Here is a 13013-nt window from a genome sequence, read left to right on the forward strand (position 1 = left end):
AATTTAGGCTCAGATAGGGTTAGTTAGTCAGTCAAAAGCATTTATAAAATGCCTGCTACATGCCAAGCCCTGTGCTAAGTTCTAGGACTACAAAGAAATTCATAGTGTGTGAGTGACAAGAAATAAACATAGTTTGGAGCCAGATTGTGGTGGGCCTTAAATGCCAAAGATAGGAGTTTGTATTTTATTCTTGAATTAATAAAGAAGGCCATGGAAACTTTTTGAACAGGGAAGTAGCATGGTCTCCATTTCCTTATGTTTCAGGAACATCCATTTGATAACCCTGTGGGTGACTTAGAGAAAGAAGCCCGAGGACTGGTAGCCCAGTGATTGATTAGGAGACTCTTTGAATAGTACAAGTAAGAGGTGGAATATATTTGACCTAGGATTGTGGCTGTGTAAAAGGAATTTCAGCTCTCCAACCTCCTGGGCTCTGTGACATAGCAACCTGTCAACAAAATTAATTTATGGACACTTTAGGCTCTTCCTAAGTGGTTTTCTCATTCTGTAGAAAATCTCCCCTGTGGTTATTAGTGTTCCAAATATTAGGTATTATTTCTGCATCACTAGCATAAAAGACTAGAGTACAAATACTTCACTTTGATTTTCACCCCTGGTTCTAATCATTCCTAAGTATTTGACTTTGCACTTCTGCATTGTCTATTTCCTCACCTGCGAATGAAAAGATTGCAGTATATGATGTCCCATCTGGTTTTAAATCTTATTATGACCCTACAGTTTTACATTATTAACCTCTGCAAGGGCAAGGGGGAAGAAAAGGTAAGAAACATTTATTAAGTACCTACTGGGTACCAGGCACTGTGTGTGGTGTTTCATAAATACTATCTCATTTGATCCTGTAGTTAAAGGGCACTTAATTGTCATGCCTTTCCAGAAGCAACAATTCTATCAATTTGATTACTATCCCCAAGAAAAAGAGGTGAAAAGAGGAAGGAAACACTTCTGTGGTAGGCACATAGTAAGGTGGCTTATCTATCTGGTCATCCTCAACTCCTTCCACAAGTAAGGAAACTGAAACAGAGCAACTTGCTGACCATTATATCCATAGCTAGTAAATGTTAGACTCAGTATTAAAATTCCAGATTCCTAATCCCTTAAAGCATATAGTCTTTCAGATTCTGACTGTTTCTTCATGGTTGACTGAGGCCAGGGCTCTGGGGGGAGATCTTGATTCAGAATCTCGGCTGCCATCAGAAGACAGTGCACAGGATGATAATGGCCTGATCAGTGGTGTTGAACGCTGTGCGGTAGATTACATATTTGATATTCTGGAGACCAGTTCATTAAAGGCGTTATTCCAGCCGAGGGAGCAGCACTCACATCAAGCTGCGGGTTTTGATGGTACAGAGGAAATATAACACTTTGGAGATAAATTAAACTCTGTATTAACTGAGTGATATATTAATCTTTTGCATCATCCAAGCAAAATGGAGACGGAGCAGTGAATATTAACTTGCCATTATATGGGAAACCATTTACTGTACCTGATATTCATGTGCTTACATTTTAGAGACTTTTTGAAAAGAAATTTAACTTGCTGCAGCATTTATAACAGTGTCTTTCTTGCATTCATTTAGTTAGAGCTGGATTTGTGAAAAGACACTGGTAATCCTATTAAAGGACTTGTTTCATACCCTGGACCTGTTTATTATGAGCTGGGAGACTAGGAAGGTCACAACCTCTGAGCCTCATCTTCATCATCTATAAAGTAGAAATAAAATAGTGCTTAGCTTATAATAATGCAATGATAACAACAATAATAATTAGTAATTATATAGAACTTTAAAGTTTGTAAAATTCTTTACAAATATTATCTCTGGCTATAAGGATCTATTGTTTATAAAGCATTTTGCAAACTACAAAATCAATTCAATGAAATTTTGGTCAGAAAAGGTAAATTGGAGTAAGAACTATGTGTGAAATGAGGAGAAGAGGAAAGAAAAGAGTCTGTGGTATCAAAAGGGAAACTAATCACAGGGGTAAAATGCTGAAAATAGGTAAAGGATAAGAATCAATATAAAAGAAATGAGGGGAGGAAAAATAAATCCAACAACTTCAATTTAAAATATTAATGAATTTAACAATACGATAGAACAGAAGAAAGAGGAGAGAATGGAGAGGAAAACAAAATTTAAAAACTTTTTCCACAGAAGAAATGTATGCCCAAAGAGACATATGTAGAATGAAAATGACAGTTTGGAACCAGATTTACTATAGGCCATATGATTCCAAAAGAGCAAGAGTTGTAATCATGTCATGAGAAAACAAAAATAAGAATCTTAACTATAAAGAGAGATAAATAAGGACACTATATTTTGCTTAAATACAATATCACTACTGGACATATATGAACCAAGGAAAAAAAATGCCTGAATTACAAATAGATCTATTGATTGTTAGTAGCACAGTAATTGTAGGAAATCATAATGTTCCCATTTCAGAATTAGACAAATCCAGCAGAAAAATGAAGAAAAAAGAGACTATAGAACCAGTCAATCAGTAAGCATTTTGGCATTTCTGAAAGGTGACATTAAAGAATGTACACATTTCTCAGCATTTCAGGTTCCTTTGCAAAAATAAGATATGTATAGGACAAAGAGAACTTTTATAGAAATGTGGAAAGGTAGAACTAAACGTAGTTTTAATAGATGAAAAGCATAATTGCAATTAATGTAGGTAAGAGAAGTAAAAGATATAGATCTAAATGAAGGCTTAATAATGACATTTTGAATGACAAATGAGTCAAAGAATAAATCCTAGAAGAAACAATTATTCGAAAGAGAATGGTGAGATAACTTGCTAAATTTGTGTGTGTGTGTGTGCGTGTGTAATGAAGCAAACATTTTGCTAATATCTAGGTAAATTAGATCTACAGCATTTCAATATGTCTAGTAATCCAATTTTTTTTAAAAGAAATGATGTTAGTCTGGAGTGACCTATTTTTGATGAAGCAATGATGGCTCTTTGTGACTACCACATCCTTTTCTAGGTGTTTACTTGTCATCAACTTAATAATCCAAATTTTGCTGGGAGTTCAAGTTTAGTGACCTCTAATTTTTAGAATCCATTGCCCCTCTTTTTTTGAAAAATAGAATATTTGCTCTTATTATTGCCATTATTGTTGTTTTTGATAGTAGTATTAGTAGTAGTAGCAGCAGCAGCGGTAGTAGTAGCATCCAATCCTGTAGCACCTTTTTGATTCTCTATAGTCATTCAAATATTAGTGATAACAGTCAGCTCAACAATCACAGTATCTCATCTTGATTTCATTACTTGAATTAATTAAATACATTTAGGATCTCTCTATCTTCTTAATAATCTTAGGTCAAAAGATTATTCTCAAAGGCCAAGATATCAGAGTACAGGCAGCAACCCAACTGAACTCTTGGAACAATCCATTCCAAACAACTTTAAACATAATCCCTCAAGTCAAATTTTAAAGTGACAGAGCCAACAATCAATGAGGCATTTTTTTTCCAAACCAAGACAACTTAGCAGGCAACAGGAGAACTGTATAACACCAAGGTGGGTGCTGGCCTGGAGCATGGTAAAAGCACCAATGGTGGAGCAGGGATACAGCTGCAGTAGCAGCTCTGGGAGATTCTATGAGAGTAGGACAACTAGTCAAAAAGTGATTACATAGAACCCTTTGCTGTCACTGGGTGAAGTTAGCACTGATTGGCAGCTCTATCACCCATATGAAGTTCTGGGTCATGGTACTAGGGCAGAGGAGAGTGTTTTTGATCAGTCACAATACAGTAGGAGCCCTGGTCATGGTTCCAAGGTGGAGGAGCATAACATTTGTGTCTGCTAAAGAGCAGGGAAACTGGTTATCGTTCCAGTGCCAGAAGAATAATTGGAAAAAGAAATGAGAGTGACAGAGCAAAATAATGAAAAGAGGATTAACAACTTGGTAAAAGAAGCACAAAATACTGAATAAAGTACTACCTTAAAAAACAGAATTTGCCTGTGGTCAAAGAGGTACAAAACTCACTGAAGAAAAGAACTCATTTAAAAGCACTATGGCAGAAACTAGGTATAGACCAGTATCTGACACCGTGTACCAAGATAAGGTCAAAATGGGCACATTAATTAGACATAAAGGGAGATAACACAATTAGCAGAGCAGGGAGGAGTACCTGTCAGGTCTATAGAGAAGGATAGCACTTATGAACAAGAGAGCATTAAGAGACATAAAATGAATGATTTTGATTATATTAAATTAAAAAGTTTTGTTCAAGAAACCCCAATGCAAACTTTGGTTAGAAGGGAAAAGAGAAAGCTGGGAAACAATTTTTACCATGTCTCTGATAAAGGTCTCATTTTTCACATATATAGAGAACTGATTCAAATATATAAGAATACAAGCCATTTTCCAATTGATAAATGGTCAAATAATATGAACATATGTGTTGGCAATCAAATTAGGATCTTTTGTTGTTTTTGTTTTATTAAAAGTGCCTCTGATTGAATCATGTGATTAAGGAAGATTTTCCCCACCCATTGATGGGTGAAGCTTGATTAGGGGAGTTGTTTTGTAGGAGGATCCCAAGTACCTTTTATTTTTTTTTTCTATTGAGGCATTGGGTCAGAGGGTTATGTACTCTGGCTCTAAAAAGGTATAAATACTCTGAGTTGAGGTTTGACTTTGGTGCATAGTTTTTGTAAGAAGGTTTGAGTGCCAGATGAGGACTCTGGGAAGCCGCTTTAAGGAGCCCCCCAGCTTTGAAAACTCAGTTGTTAGTGCTCCCCTCTCTGCTAACTATAGTCAGACAGTTGCACCTGTCTGTTGAATTATTGTTATGCAGAGGAAGCCATCTGTTGATTACTTTGAGGCTTACTCACTGGAAGTATTTGTTTGGCCAGATGAGGACTCTGGGAAGCCACTTTAGGGACTCTCCTGGCTTTGAAAACCCAGATATCAGTGCTTCCCTCTCTGGTAACTATGGTCAGACAGTTGTACCTGTCTGTTGAATTATGGTCAGGTAGAGGAAGCCATGTCTGTTGACTACTTTGGGGCTTACTGAATGAAGGTGTTTGTTTGGCCAGACAAGGACTCTGGAAAGTTACTAAAGGAGCCCTGTGGTTTGAAAACTCAGATGTTTTGGGCTTCCCTCTCTGGCAACTATGATCAGACAGTTGGGGTTCAACTGTCTGTTGAATTCAGGCAGAGGAAGCCATGTCTGTTGATCTTTTGATTTCTCTGTATATTTTTTGAAGTTTCAGGTGACTCCCCTGAGCTAGGTGAATGATATATGTGCTTGGTTAAAGGAATGATGCATGTGCTTGATTAAAGTGATTGTTAACCCCTTAAAAATTGCCTTTCCTTCTATGAATGAAGATCTAAGAACCTGTGATAGCAGACCACCCTGTGTATGTTGGGGTGCTTACTATTACAACATCCTTTTCTTCATCTTTTTAGATGAAGAAATCAAAGGTATCCATAGTCATATGAAAAAATGTTCTAAATTACTGTTTTCTAGAGCGATGCAAATTAAAACTGTGAGGTACCACTTCACATCTATAAGAAATGACAAATGTTAGAGGGGGTGATGAAAAAAATGATAAATGTTGGAGAAAGACGTGTGAAAATTGGAACACTAATGCATTGTTGGTGGAGCTGTGAACTGGTCCAACCATTTTGGAGAACAACTTGGAACTATCTCCAAAGGATATAAAACTGTGTATATCCTTTGACCCAGCAATCCTTTGACTATGTTTGTAACTCAAAGAGATTAAAAAAGGAAAAGGACCTATATGTGCAAAAATATTTATAGTAGCATTTGTGTTCACAAAGAAATAAAAATTGAGGGAATACTGATCAATTGGGCAATGGCTGAACAAGTTGTGGCATATGATTGTGATGGAGTATTATTGTGATAGAAAAAATAGTTGAGAAGGGTTGTTATAGAAAAAAAACCCATAAATTTGTTGTTGTCCTTTGCTCTCAAAGAGGATCAAGATCACATCACCATGATAAAGTGAAGTTTCAGTGTCAGTGGCTGGTCAGACCAATATAAGCTTAGAATGCTCTACCACAGATTGGGCACAGATAGTCTCCGTGAATATTTGGAGTGGTTACTCCAAACTTGCGCATCCTGTGTTTCCTTTGTGCTGTCTCAATTCTGTGTTGCTCATAGAGCACAACATCCTTTTGGATGTGGGCACATTGTATTGAGTGGTCCTGTGCCAGTGTCTCCCATGTTGCACAGTCAAATCCAAAGTACTTGAGAGAGACCTTGGAAGTGTCCTTGTATCATTTCTTTTGACCACCAGGTGATCTCCTGCCCCCTGAGAGTTCTCCATAAAATAGGCATTTTGGCAAGTGTACATTTTTCATTTTAACAACATGGCCATTGGGGTTGTGCTCTCTGAAGCATTGTTTGAATGCTTGGCAGTTCAGCTCAAGCAAGGACTTCAATGTCTGGTACCTTGTCCTGCCAGGTGATCCTCAGAATCTTCCTAAGGCAGTTCAAATGGAAGCAATTCAGTTTCCTGGCATGGTCCTGGTAGACTGTCCATGTTTCATAGGCATACAACAATGAGGTCAGCTCTGTAGACCTTCAGTTTGGTAGTAAGTCTAATACCTCTTCTCTTCCAAACCTTTCTTTGGAACCTCCCAAACACTGAGCTAGCTCTGGCAATGTATGCACCAACCTCATTGTCAATGTGTACATCCCTGGAAAGTACACTACCAAGAAAAGTGAATTTATTCACAGCATGCAAAACTTCTCCATTTGCTGTAACCAATGGTTCCATGTATAGATGGTGTGGTGGTGGCTGATGGAGCACTGGTGTTTTCTTGCTGTTAATTATTAGGCCAAAGTTAGCACAGACAGCAGAGAATTGATCCATATTTTATTGCATCTTAGCTTCAGAGGCTGCATTGAGTGCACAATCATCAGCAAACAGAAAATCATGCACCAACACTCCCTCCACTTTGGTCTTGACTTATAGCCTCTTCAAATTGAAGAACTTACCATCAGTACGGTAGTGGACCTTGATGCGGTGTTCATCTTCATTGAAAGCATTTGACAACATGGCTGAAAACATCATGCTAAAAAGCATGGGAGCAAACACACAGCCCTGTTTCACTCCATTGGTGACTGGGAAGGCACGAGAGCATTGTCCACTATCCAGAATCTGGGCAAACATGCCATCGTGAAATTGACATACAATACTGAGGAACTTCTCTGGGCAACCAAATTTTGAAATAATTTTCCATAAACCATCATGACTATCAGTGTCAAAGGTCTTGGTCAGATTTATAAATATTGTGTACAGACCTCTGTTCTGCTCCTGGCATTTGTCCTGGAGTTGTCAGGCAGCAAGGACCATATCAACTGTTTCTCGGCCCTTTCTAAAGCCACACTCGCTCTCAGGTATATGATCTTCACAGAGAGAACTCCACAGGATTTACCAGCAGAATAGTTTATCCACCGCTAAGAAGGCAGCATTTTAATTCCATCAAAAGCAAAGTACAATCAAAGATTAGAGCAATGCAGGATTCCTGACTTGATAAGAAGGCAGATAAAATTCAGCTTTATGCTGATAATAATAATCTGAAGTGCTTTTATGATTCCCTGAAAACTATTTATGGACCCAAAACCTACTACTACTCAGTCCTGATGGAGCCACATTGATTAGTCATAAGGACATGTACCTAGAGAGATGGACTGGACACTTCCATAGTGTTCTCAACAGACCATCGTCTGATGCTGAGGTCATTGACCATTTACCTCAGTTTGAAGACAATCCTTCCTTATTTGAACTTCCAACTGAAGAAGAGGTTTTGAGGGCCATTAGGCTCCTTTCGTGTGACAAAGCACCTAGTGCTGATTCTATTCCAGCTAAGATTTACAAGGTAGGGGACCATTGCTCATACAAAAGTTGACTAAAATTTTCCAGGTTATATGGCAAGAGGAGATTATCCCCCAGGAGTTCAGGGATGCCTCCATTGTCCATCTCTATAAAGGTAAAGGAAATACACTGTCCTGTGACAATCACAGGGGGATCTCTCTCTTAGTCATTGCTGGCAAAATTCTTGCTAGAGTCTTTGATCCTTCAAAAAATATGATGCAAAGTGAAATGAGAAGAACTGGAGATAATTGTTCATAGTAACATCAATATTGTAATAATGATGAACTTCAAAAGACTTGGCTACTCTGATCAATAAAATGACCCAAGACAGTTCCAAAGGAATCATGATGAAAAAGTGCTATCCATCACCAGAGAGAGAACTGATGAATTCTGAGTATAAATTGAAGTATTATTTTCTCACTTTATGTTTTTGGAGGTGATATTGCTAATATAGAAATATATTGTGCATGATTTCACATGTATATAATTAATTTGTATCACTTTGCTTGTCCTCTCATTGCATGAGGGAGAGAATTTATAACAAAAAATTAAAAAAAGTATGTTGATAAAAAGTAATAAATTAAAAATATGATTTTCTTTGGCAAAAAATCAATCAAAATAAGAGTTAAGCAGTCTTCATTAAGATTGCCTTATTCACCTCCTGGAGTGGACCTGTCTCTCTTTTTTCATTCTTTCCCCACAATGTAGCTAAAACAATTTTTTTTGTTTTTTTCTCTAGTTTTCTTCACCAGATTTAGGTCATTTTGAGCTACAGCACTACTGAAAACATTCTTACGGAATCTTGAGACACTTTTATATTAATCTTCTATGACCTGCTCTTATTCCCATCTTTTATATGAATCTTTTTAAAAAATCATGAATTCCCTTTCTAGCTATATTCATCTCTTTAGACAATTATTTTTCTTCATCAGAATTGTTTCTTCAGAAATGTATTATTAAAAGCTTCCCTTTTATCTTGGGATAACTTCTGTTTAGAATTTTTGTCTGTGGAATCCAGCCTATTCTCCATTGAACCTTTTGCAATTTACTCTCTGACAAGCTAGGGCATGCCTCAGAATAGGCTTGGATTTTCCTTCCTGTATCCAAACTCTTATATGGAACAACCAAACTCACTTTTGTGCAGGCAGTGTTGGCTTTTGTTATAGACTGCCTTCTTTAGCTTATAGTCTTTCTGTGTTTGGATAGCCCTTCCTCACATGGCTTTGGACACTTTCTACTGTTTTACTTTTCCTTTCCAGATCCCAGGACCACTCTTGGGCTCAGCTTTCCCAGTTCAGGAGTGTTTCTGGGCCCTATTATTCATGCTTTCTCCATAGATTTTAGATAGTCATGATTATCATTAATATCCTTGTGGATAGAGTCAGCAACATTTATGACCATATAATCAATGCCACATGAGGCCATCTTGAACACTTGAAGATTTATGGTGATTCTCATAGGCCTACTCTGAATACCTCCCAGATGTTGGAGGACCATCTGGACAATTTCACTCTCAGTATTTCCCAGAAGTATCTGAAAGGCAGCAGGCAACATTTTCTTGATCTGGCTCTAAATCTTCACCTGGGTAATGACAGTGACTGAGAGAGGGACTCCATGCCATGTATAGACTTTCTCACTTTTAACACTGAAGGTTAGTGTTTTGAGAGAGATTCTCTAGATTTGTTAGATATAGTGAAGTATAAAACCCTGGCCCTAGAAGTCAATAAGACAATATCAAGACTGACTAGGTTGACCTGTTTTGTACCCAATTAATCTTCCTTATACATAGATTTGACCATGGCAGCTCTCTGCTCAAAACTCATCAGTAACTTCTGATTCTATGTCAGATAAAACTCACATTTGAACTGACATTTGAATTTCTCAACAAATCTAGGACATACCTCCACACTATTCTTGGCATTCAAGGCTTTCCACAACCTTGCACCAACCTACCTTTCCAGCCTTATTCCTTATTACTCCCTTGTATGTACTGTGCATAAGCCAAGCTAGACACTGACTTCTCTGCATGTTCTGACTTTCCTGTCATCATGCATTAGTTAAACCTCATTACCTTACCCTGGAATGAATTACTCCCATTTATGTCTGTTAAAGTCTTTACCTTTCTTGAAAACTCAGCTCAAAAGCTATATCTGCAATGGAATTTTTTCTGTCTCCACTCTCCCACCTGAGTACTAAAGTTGTTCTCCTTGAACTCATTAAGTATTGTAGAAATTCAAATCTCACCTCAGACACTTGACACTCACTAGCTATGTGACCTTGGGCAAGTCACTTAATCCCAATTGCCTCATCCTGGGTCATCTCTAGTCATCCTGATGAATATCTGGTCACTGGATTCAGATGGTTCTGGAGGAGAAGTGAGGCTGGTGACCTGCACAGCCCTCCCTCATTCAAAACAAAGTGAAGTGCAAGTCATGTCATCATTTCTCTGATGGCATGGTCTTCTTCGGCAACAAAGGACGAACACACACACAGACACACACACATTGTAAGTATTATAGAACTCACATATGCTTACTTCATATTTTCAATTATCATTCCATATATGTGTATATTTATCTGTATCCATATCTATATCTCTCTGTATATATAGCCTCCCCCTGCTACAGTTCCTTCCTTTAGCAAGGACAGAAACCATGTCATGATTAGTGTTTCTAGGAGTTCTACTCTCTTGCATAGTATTTTGAAAATAACTTATGTATGTATGCACACACACATGCACCCATATATATTTGCTGAAGTTGTAATCAATAGTATCTACTATATGTAGATTATGACATTATGTTCTGTACCAAGATTCTATAAATATATATTAAAAAAAAAAAACCAAAGAAAGTAATACCTGCCCTCAGGAAAGGGACAAACAGGTCAAGTTATTTACCCAGGGTCATATAGCTAGGAAGTGTCTGAAGTGATGATCTTGAACTCTGCCTGGTCTTCTTCTCCAAGTCCAGCACACTGTGTCGCCTACTTGCCTCTATGAAACTGATGTGGGCTGTTTTAAATGTTCAGACTAAAAGACACATTATAATGTAGAATTTAAGGGCATAAGAATTTAAACATCCTGAGACCTGTAACTGTTAGTCCTTTGCCCCTGATGAAAGATAATCTGAGGCCAGAGGAAGTGAAGTTAATGATACCACTGCTCCTGACCTTGTGGCAAAGATTCATAATTTTTAAGTTTTTCCATATTCTTTGTTTTCCAGATCTCAGACATCTTACATAGACACTCACAAAATACTTTCACAAGGGCATACGGAACACAGGCAGATACAGAAAAACACAGGGAGAACACTCCAAGTTGTATATTGCCCTTCTATAAGGAATCTCACCTGGGTGATTATTTTCCCTCTTCCAAAAGGGACAGATAAGCCATAGAGGAGGAATGGACAGACCAATCTAATGAACACCAGCTCAGTTCTGCTTCTCCCTGATTTTATCTGTTGGTTTATCTGATGAGTGTGCAGAGGCTGGGGGAGAATGGTTTTTCTCAGGGCTATTACTCATAACTACTGCTTTTCTCTACTCATACATCAGATGTCCTTGCTTCCTTATGCAAGTCTTTCAGCCTAGAAATTTACAGGAATACTTGCCTCCTCACTCAAGAGCCAGGAAGGAGAGAAAGAAGATAGATAGATAGACAGACAGAGAAACAGAGACATATAGAGGGCAAGAGACATGGAAAGACAGAGAGAAACAGAGACACACAGACAGAGAGACAGAGGCAGAGGGAAGTGAGAGGGACAGACTGACTTGGGTGTCACTTAAGTGGAACTGTGATAGACACAGAGGGAGAGAAAGAGAGAGCCAGCCAGACAGAGAGAGACAGAGACAGAAAGACTGAGACTCTGTTTGATTAGGGGTTTTAAAAGATAAATCTAGGTCCAGTTCAGCAGGCAACCAAGTATTTATTTCTTTATCATGTGACAATTGTCCAATGCACGATGTGAAGTAGAGAGCTGGGTCCTCCATCTTGCATTAAGCATTTCCAGAAAAATGCAGCATCTGCCTATATGGTTTGGCAACAAGTAAAGTACCTTATGTATTATGTTAGGACAGGGCTTCTATTGGACAGTCCTCCATTATGTTTTTCAAGAATTGTCTGCTCATGAGTAGCTCTTTCTTTTTTTGGATCCCGTGTCTTTCTGCATATTCCCTGCTCAGGCCATGATCCAAGCTTGTCTTTGTGTGAACAGGCTTGAGACCACAGCTGAAATGCACATCACTTGGCTAGAGTGAGGAATATCAAAAGGAAAGGTATCAAAATAGCTTTAGGGATGGTCACATATGCATGTCAAACTAATTTATTTGAAATTCAACTAATTATATTTTCAGAGTAAAATAATAAAGGTAATCTCTACCTCTGTGAATTTGAATATGAGACTGGTGGTCTCGTGAAAAGTCCCTGTTTGATATTCTCTTGCCAAGTATTGAATCTCTACTTCCCAATGGAAATCTGGGAGTCTCACTCTTTCCCCTACTTCTTCCTGTCCCTGACTCATTGCAGAAAGGCCCAGTGCCTGAGAATAAGCAACGTTTTAATTTTAAAGTTCCATTCTCGTTTCTGTCACCTTAGATTGGGGTGTGAAGAAGAGGTCACTGCCAAATTACCAACTCTAGATGAACAATTTGATCTTAATTAAAAAGCCTGATGAAACTCTCTCTGGGAAATGAACTCATTCAAATGGGAGATAATTTAAGCTCAGCCACTAAGGGCTTTTTCTTTCCTTCTTTCACCCACGACATAAAATTTTCATTTGATTCTCTGATATAAATTGAATTTGACAAGACAAAAGAAAAAGTTTTTTAGTTCAGATCATAAAATTATTATGTTGTATTAGTTAATACTGTGTTTTCCCTTCAGGAAAAAATAATGAACTTCAGTTTCCCCAGAGAATGTGCTGTGAGAGGTGTGAGTAATATTTTTTTGGAACCTTCTGGGATATCAAAAGAGAACTTGTCTCTAAGGGTTGGGAGTGGAGTGGCTGAGATCTAAGTCAATGGTCATTGCCCTATCAGACTAATGATTGCTACTGAGCACCCTGACATTCTCCCCTTCCTATGGAAATAAGCAAGGGGTGAGAGGAGAAAGAGCCACAACTGTCAATGAGAAG

At 38.0% G+C, this 13013-nt stretch overlaps 1 pseudogene; it reads left to right on the forward strand.

Moving 5' to 3' along the window:
• The first annotated feature begins 1076 nt into the window (after positions 1-1076).
• Positions 1077-13013, forward strand: part of LOC140507670 (leucine-rich repeat-containing protein 59-like) — a 102972-nt pseudogene continuing 91035 nt past the window's right edge.

This window comes from Notamacropus eugenii, chromosome 5, assembly GCF_028372415.1.
Source record: "Notamacropus eugenii isolate mMacEug1 chromosome 5, mMacEug1.pri_v2, whole genome shotgun sequence".
Lineage (NCBI taxonomy): Eukaryota > Metazoa > Chordata > Mammalia > Diprotodontia > Macropodidae > Notamacropus > Notamacropus eugenii.